Here is a 6,000-nt window from a genome sequence, read left to right on the forward strand (position 1 = left end):
CTAAAATGGGTTCTGAAACATCTCTAAAAATGTAATAAGATGGAGAAAATTGTGTTCACCAGAAGCCCTCTCAGGAAAAGTATTGTGTGATTAAAAGGAATGATTTGGTAAATTGCTTGTGTTGGGGTAATGAGACTTTCAAAGAAAATGCTTAAAGAAAAAGCTGATGATCTTTAAACTGCCCTTAAAAAGTGGCAGTTCCAGTTAATTGTAGGATTTTTTTTTTTTTTTCCTGGCCAGAGTGTACCTATTTTGGGCCAGAACTGAACTGCAAGGAGACAAGCAAGGAGAGTCAAAGTTATGTTCCAGTGGTTAATTTATCCCTATGAAGCCCTTGGCCAAAATATTAATCTGCTTGAGTTGTTCACTTATCTAGTCCATTCCTTATGGACCTCAAATTGATACCTGAATTAAATTTATTAACTACATGTAGTGTACGTTTAGTGTCTTAGAACGATAGGGGGCAAATATTCTGACATTGTTAGTGTTTGGAGTAGAGAAGGATACATAGTGATAGGGATGTAAAGGTCTGAATCCCAGAAGGTCTCATGAAAGATGTGAGGTTTCAAGAGCTGTTTTACATATATTAAGCAGTGTATTTTGAGTGCCAGGCATTATATTAGGTGCTATGGGTGCATAAGTGAGAGAGATGGTTACAGACCCACCTCCTCATGGAGTTTGGGGGAAAGACAGACAGTGATTGCATAGTGATTACATACATAATTATTTAGTTGTAAGCACAGTAACGGAAACACATGATGCCATGAGAACATAAACAGAATGAACAGATCTAGACAAGTCAGAATTGTCGAGGCAGCTTTGCGGAAGCAGAAAGTGTTTTGGTGGGACTTGTGGATGAAACTGACTTACCTAAGCTGTACCTGAGTCCCTGAATTACAGGAGAGAGAGAAACAGAGAGAGAGATGAGGGTGGAAAGGTAGAACAGAACGAAGACAGTTTGATGAAGTTGGTACTTGTGGCTATTCATCTTGATATTTAGAAAGACCATGTAATTACCTCTTAGCAAGGTAGCAGAAGGGAGATTCAGCAAATACAGTACAAATATTAGTAGCTTTTTGACACCTCAAATAGTTCTTGGTCCTTAGCAGGTGCTTATTAAAGACTAAGTGAGGGAAAAATTGCCCACGTGCTATACTATGTGCCACCACTATAAGAAGGTGTTTTACATAAACTTCTTACTTAATTTTCCCATGATAATTTCACTACCCCAATAGAAAAAGAAAGAAATCTCAGTCTAGAGATTTTAAAGAACTTGCTCAAAGTCGTAGAACCTACCATGAAACATAGGTGCTTGCTATAGCTACAATGAATATACTAACAGAACCGGTAAGGATCATTTTGGAAATCAGTAGAATTTGAATTGAATTCTTATACTGTTACTCATTCCTGGGTATATGGTGGAATTAATATTTATGTGCAGCTTACTGATGAGCTTTCCTTTCCTTTGATCCAAGAGCATTCAGAACAGAGTAAGCAATTAAAAATAAATGGTTGGATGAGACATTTTAAACTTGGCTTTCAGACTTTTGTTGACAAGCTTCCTTCTGTTTCTGTATTATTTCTAATTTTTTTTTGCCTTAATCATAACTCTTACTAGATGTTTCGAAAATGATTTTTTTGCCTATTAACTTCTTTTAAATGTAGTAAACTTTATGAAAATCCCTCTAATTAAAGAGAGCCTCAGGTTTTTGTCTTGCTAGATCTACTAAGATCTGGCCAAGGAGATTGGGACAGTTAGTGTGTGAGACATGCTTTGCCAAGTTAGAAGAGATGCTCTGACATTTTAAGTAAGGCTGCTGCTCTGCATTTCTAGGACTCCTATTTTGTCTGCTGTACACAATTATTATGGGCTCCAAAACTCATCTTCAAAGTATTCCTCTGAACTAGGAATACCAGTAAGAGTTCTTAACTGCAAATAACACACTGACTGGTCAACTTAAGCAAAGAAGGAATTCACTAGAAGGATATGAGGGAGCTGAGAGAATCAACTGCAAGACCAGAGAAGCCGGCTTGACAAACAAGCAGAAAGCAAGGTATGCAAGAAGGCTAGACTTAATAGCCAAAATCACAGGACAGGAAGAGTCTAGTTAGACATCTCTCTGCTGGACAACAATACCACTCCTAGCACCATCATCATTCCCACAAGAATAGATTCCAAATGGTCATTGCTTTTTTGAGTTGTTTATTCAAGATTCAAATTCCAGGTGGAATTCTACTGTACTATGTGGGCCAAGCTTAGGTCAGGGGCCGGTGCTCTAGGTGCTGAGGCTAAGAGAGAGTAAGCACATGTGCTTTTGGGACTTGCATAGCAGGAAGCACTGTTAGGAATAAGGTGAAGCACAAAATTGAAGGAAGCTTTTGCTCCTAGGTCTCTAGTTTTTAAACAATTAACAATTTTCATGAGGAATAACTTTTAATTTGAAAGACATTCAAATTCAGTAAAATATTTCATGTATGAACTGAAATGTGCACATAAACAAAAATATTGCACCATGCAGATTGCAATCCATTTCATTGCATTAAATTTTAGACACAAGTGAAAACTCCTCATGGTCAAATACAATTGAAATAACTCACGGTCTGCTTCTTCATCTAGACAGTTACTGTCCTATCACTGCTTATTTCAAATCTGTTTAAATGCAAGAAGGAATAATATCACAGGGATTAGAAACACAAAATGTGCCGAAGGGCGCTTGGAAGATTCCAGCCTGTCATAAACTTACTTTCAAAAGGAACACCTGTGGCTGAGTTCACCTGCGTCAGGGGCAACAACAATTGCAATTGTTTAGAGCTTATAGGGAGGAGTATTTTACCACTGACACTGTTTAAATTGTCAGCTTTGGTGATAATAAGTAGCAAACTGGCTTGTTGTCAGTTTTATTATTGTTTTTAAATTCTCACCAGCAGTGAACCCCCTTATTGCCTGTACCCTCTCTCTCCCATCACCCTGCCATTGTACGTCATTGAGTGACCCATTACACAGGAAGCTGGCAATAGACATTGACTCCAGTGAGTAACACTGGGGTACAGTGGAGGGAAGACTTAATTTGTACCAGGCCCATATATTACCCATCTGGAGATAAAACAAGATGGCTTCTTAGGGGTGTCTTAGTTCTAGCCCTTCCTTATGCTGAAGCCCGGTGTCCTGGAACCAGCAGCAGATTGTGAGCCCAGGGCTGTAAGGCCCAGTTAGCTGCCCTGGGCTCAGCGCTGGCCAGCTGCCTCAGAGGTGAATGCCTCTGGCCATACTGGCAACAGGGGCAAAGGATTCATCGGTTTAGTTCACATTCATTGCTACTGTGAGAAAGACAAGAAAAAAATACACAGTCTGCCCATGATGTGTCCTCATCTCTGAAAGATGGGACACTACTGATTAAAAGCAGATTCCTGTCCTAAAAGCAAATCTTCCGCTAATTAGGCACGTTAGCTTTGTGCAAGGTCGGGTGTAAAATAACTTTCATTTCACTCATTTCAGAAGACAAGGCTGATGAGGGCAAGAGAATATGTCCCACATAACAAGAGCTATTGTTCGATTCTTCAGGAAGACATTCCCAGCGCAGGAGAGTGAGATATTCACAGCTGGACTCACTCTCCAAAGATAATTTTATAAATCATGTTTTTGTTTTTTTATCTTTTCAACTTCATTAGAAAATATATGAGTTGCCTAACCCTACCCTTAACCCCCAGACGAATAGACATAACGAATTCCCAGACGCATAGATTTGGCAATGACTGCTTCACCCCTGAAAGGGTGCTTTGCACTAAGCACTTCTGACACTAATGTTCATGCTTAAGCAAACACATTACTGAGAGAGAAGAATGGCTCTGTCAGCCTGCCCGGGCTGTTCAGCACCATGGGAGTTGCAGCTGCGCTGGGTCTCATTCGAACAGGCGCAGGGAGACTCAGTACCGTAGGCACACACAGGGATCCTCAGACTTGCACACTCTAACTTACACATCACACACAATCAGCATCAAACAGTTGACTTCAAAAAGTTCCTAAGGAGACAAAGAAAAATTTACTAGTTATTAATAAACCTGAAATACTTGCATGTCTGGATTCTCTGCCATCCTTTCTTTCTCTCTCTTTTTCTTTACATGAAAATATTCACATTTGTGGAAAGAGGCCTGTTGGAGAATCAAATGATCTCTAAAGAGAGCTATATTGGAACCATTTCTTAATCTTTTCCACTGTAGCTGGTTCCTTGGAGCGTCTGTGTTCACATTGGCATTTCTGTCTGGGGTTATGAATTATGCTGTCAAAAGGAGTTGCAAACTGGGTTTGTTACCTGGATACCCACAAATATGCTTGGTCTGTTTGTATAAATCTGAAAAACCTTCCTTGTCCTTAGGAAACCAGGCCATTCTGCATATTAGGAAGGAGACAGTGAATTGAAGCTTCCGTTGGTGCTTCGGGCTGTTAGGGGAACTGTGCCTGGATAAACAATGGTGGAAGGGAGCCCAGAAGTCTGTTCTTGACTGGGGAGGTTGTATTCCATTCACAAGGCAGTAGACTTCTCTGTGGCCAGAGATGCAGGTTGAGTGTGCCATCAGGCAGTTCTAAAGTCAAACTTAAGACCATATTGTGTCTGTCCACAATCTGCCCAAATAGCCAACACTATTAAAAATCTCTCCCCCTTGTGCACACTATGCCACAAAACAGTCCAGCTGTTGAAACATAGGCCAGAAGCAGGGACCAAAGGAGACAAGGGCAAAGCAGGCACTGGCAAGGTGAAAGAGTTCTGTGGCTAAAATACTGGACCATCTGCACACTGAAAGAGCCCACCAGGAGATTTACCGAGAGATGATGATTCAGATTGTTCTTTCATCAGGTCAGACTCAAGCATTTACATCTGACAACGTCCCACATATGTCATTCTCACTCTTTTCATAGCCACTTCCCCCAACCCACAGCCCAGCCTTGGAAAGCTGACTGTGAGAGTGATCATGTGAAGCTCAGGACCACTGGAGGCACCACGGCCTCCCATATCATCCTAGCGAAGAAGGTGCCTCTGGGTCTTCCTGTACACAAATGCTCTCCCCAGACAGGTGTTGTCAATTTCCAATATGCGGCTCCTCCAGGCCAAGTCTATTGGGATTGGTTCACACAAAAGGGAGAGAAAGAAGGGCCGCTCACGCCGACAGGGCCAGCTGCTCAAGCAGATCATGTCCTTGCTGCTGGTGCTGGGCAGATGTTCGACTGACGTTGCCCCTGCTCACTCGTTTCCTGTCACTCTCTTGGTAGCTTGATTTTACCTAGTTCAGGTCATCTCCAAGTGTACCTCTGGTTCATTTACAGGAAAATCATCTAGGGGGCATGTTTAAAATGCAAGTTTAGAATCTCTGGGTGCGAGGCCCACAAATTTGTTTTTTTAGCAGAGACCTCTGATGATTCTCATGGACATTAAAATTTGAGAGCCACTGGAGTTCTTTGACCACCGGCCTTATGTAGTTCTATTTGATTTTATGTGGACCTTAGGAAAATGGAATAGAGTTAATCACTCACCGGTTCATGCACCACTGTCATTATCCATGTACCCTCTTTACTGAGGCATAGTTGACATATGCACATTTTGATAAGTTTTGACATAGATACACTTGTGAAACTATCACCACAATCAAGATAACCATTTCTCATCTTCATTCCTCTTCAACATAGGTACTGACCTTGAACTTCTATATATCCTTCTAATCCACCTCCACATGTTAGGTATATATTCTTAGAAACATACTATGTGGTGCCATTGTGTGTGTGTGTGTTCTTACTTCACAAATATGGTTCTGTGCTATGGAGCTCATTCTGCTCCTTACCTATTTTGTTCATCATGAGGCTTCGGTAACACATCCATGCTGCTCTATGTGAATCTCTTTTACTACTTCTGGCTAGCCCGAGGCCCATATTGTTTGTGTTTATGCTTAAGGAGACCTATTTGCTTTATTATTGCTTTATTATTAAACAGCAGGTTGCCGCCAAGTTCT

The sequence above is a fragment of the Pteropus vampyrus genome, unplaced genomic scaffold, assembly GCF_000151845.1.
Source record: "Pteropus vampyrus isolate Shadow unplaced genomic scaffold, Pvam_2.0 Scaffold15, whole genome shotgun sequence".
In the NCBI taxonomy this organism is placed as follows: domain Eukaryota; kingdom Metazoa; phylum Chordata; class Mammalia; order Chiroptera; family Pteropodidae; genus Pteropus; species Pteropus vampyrus.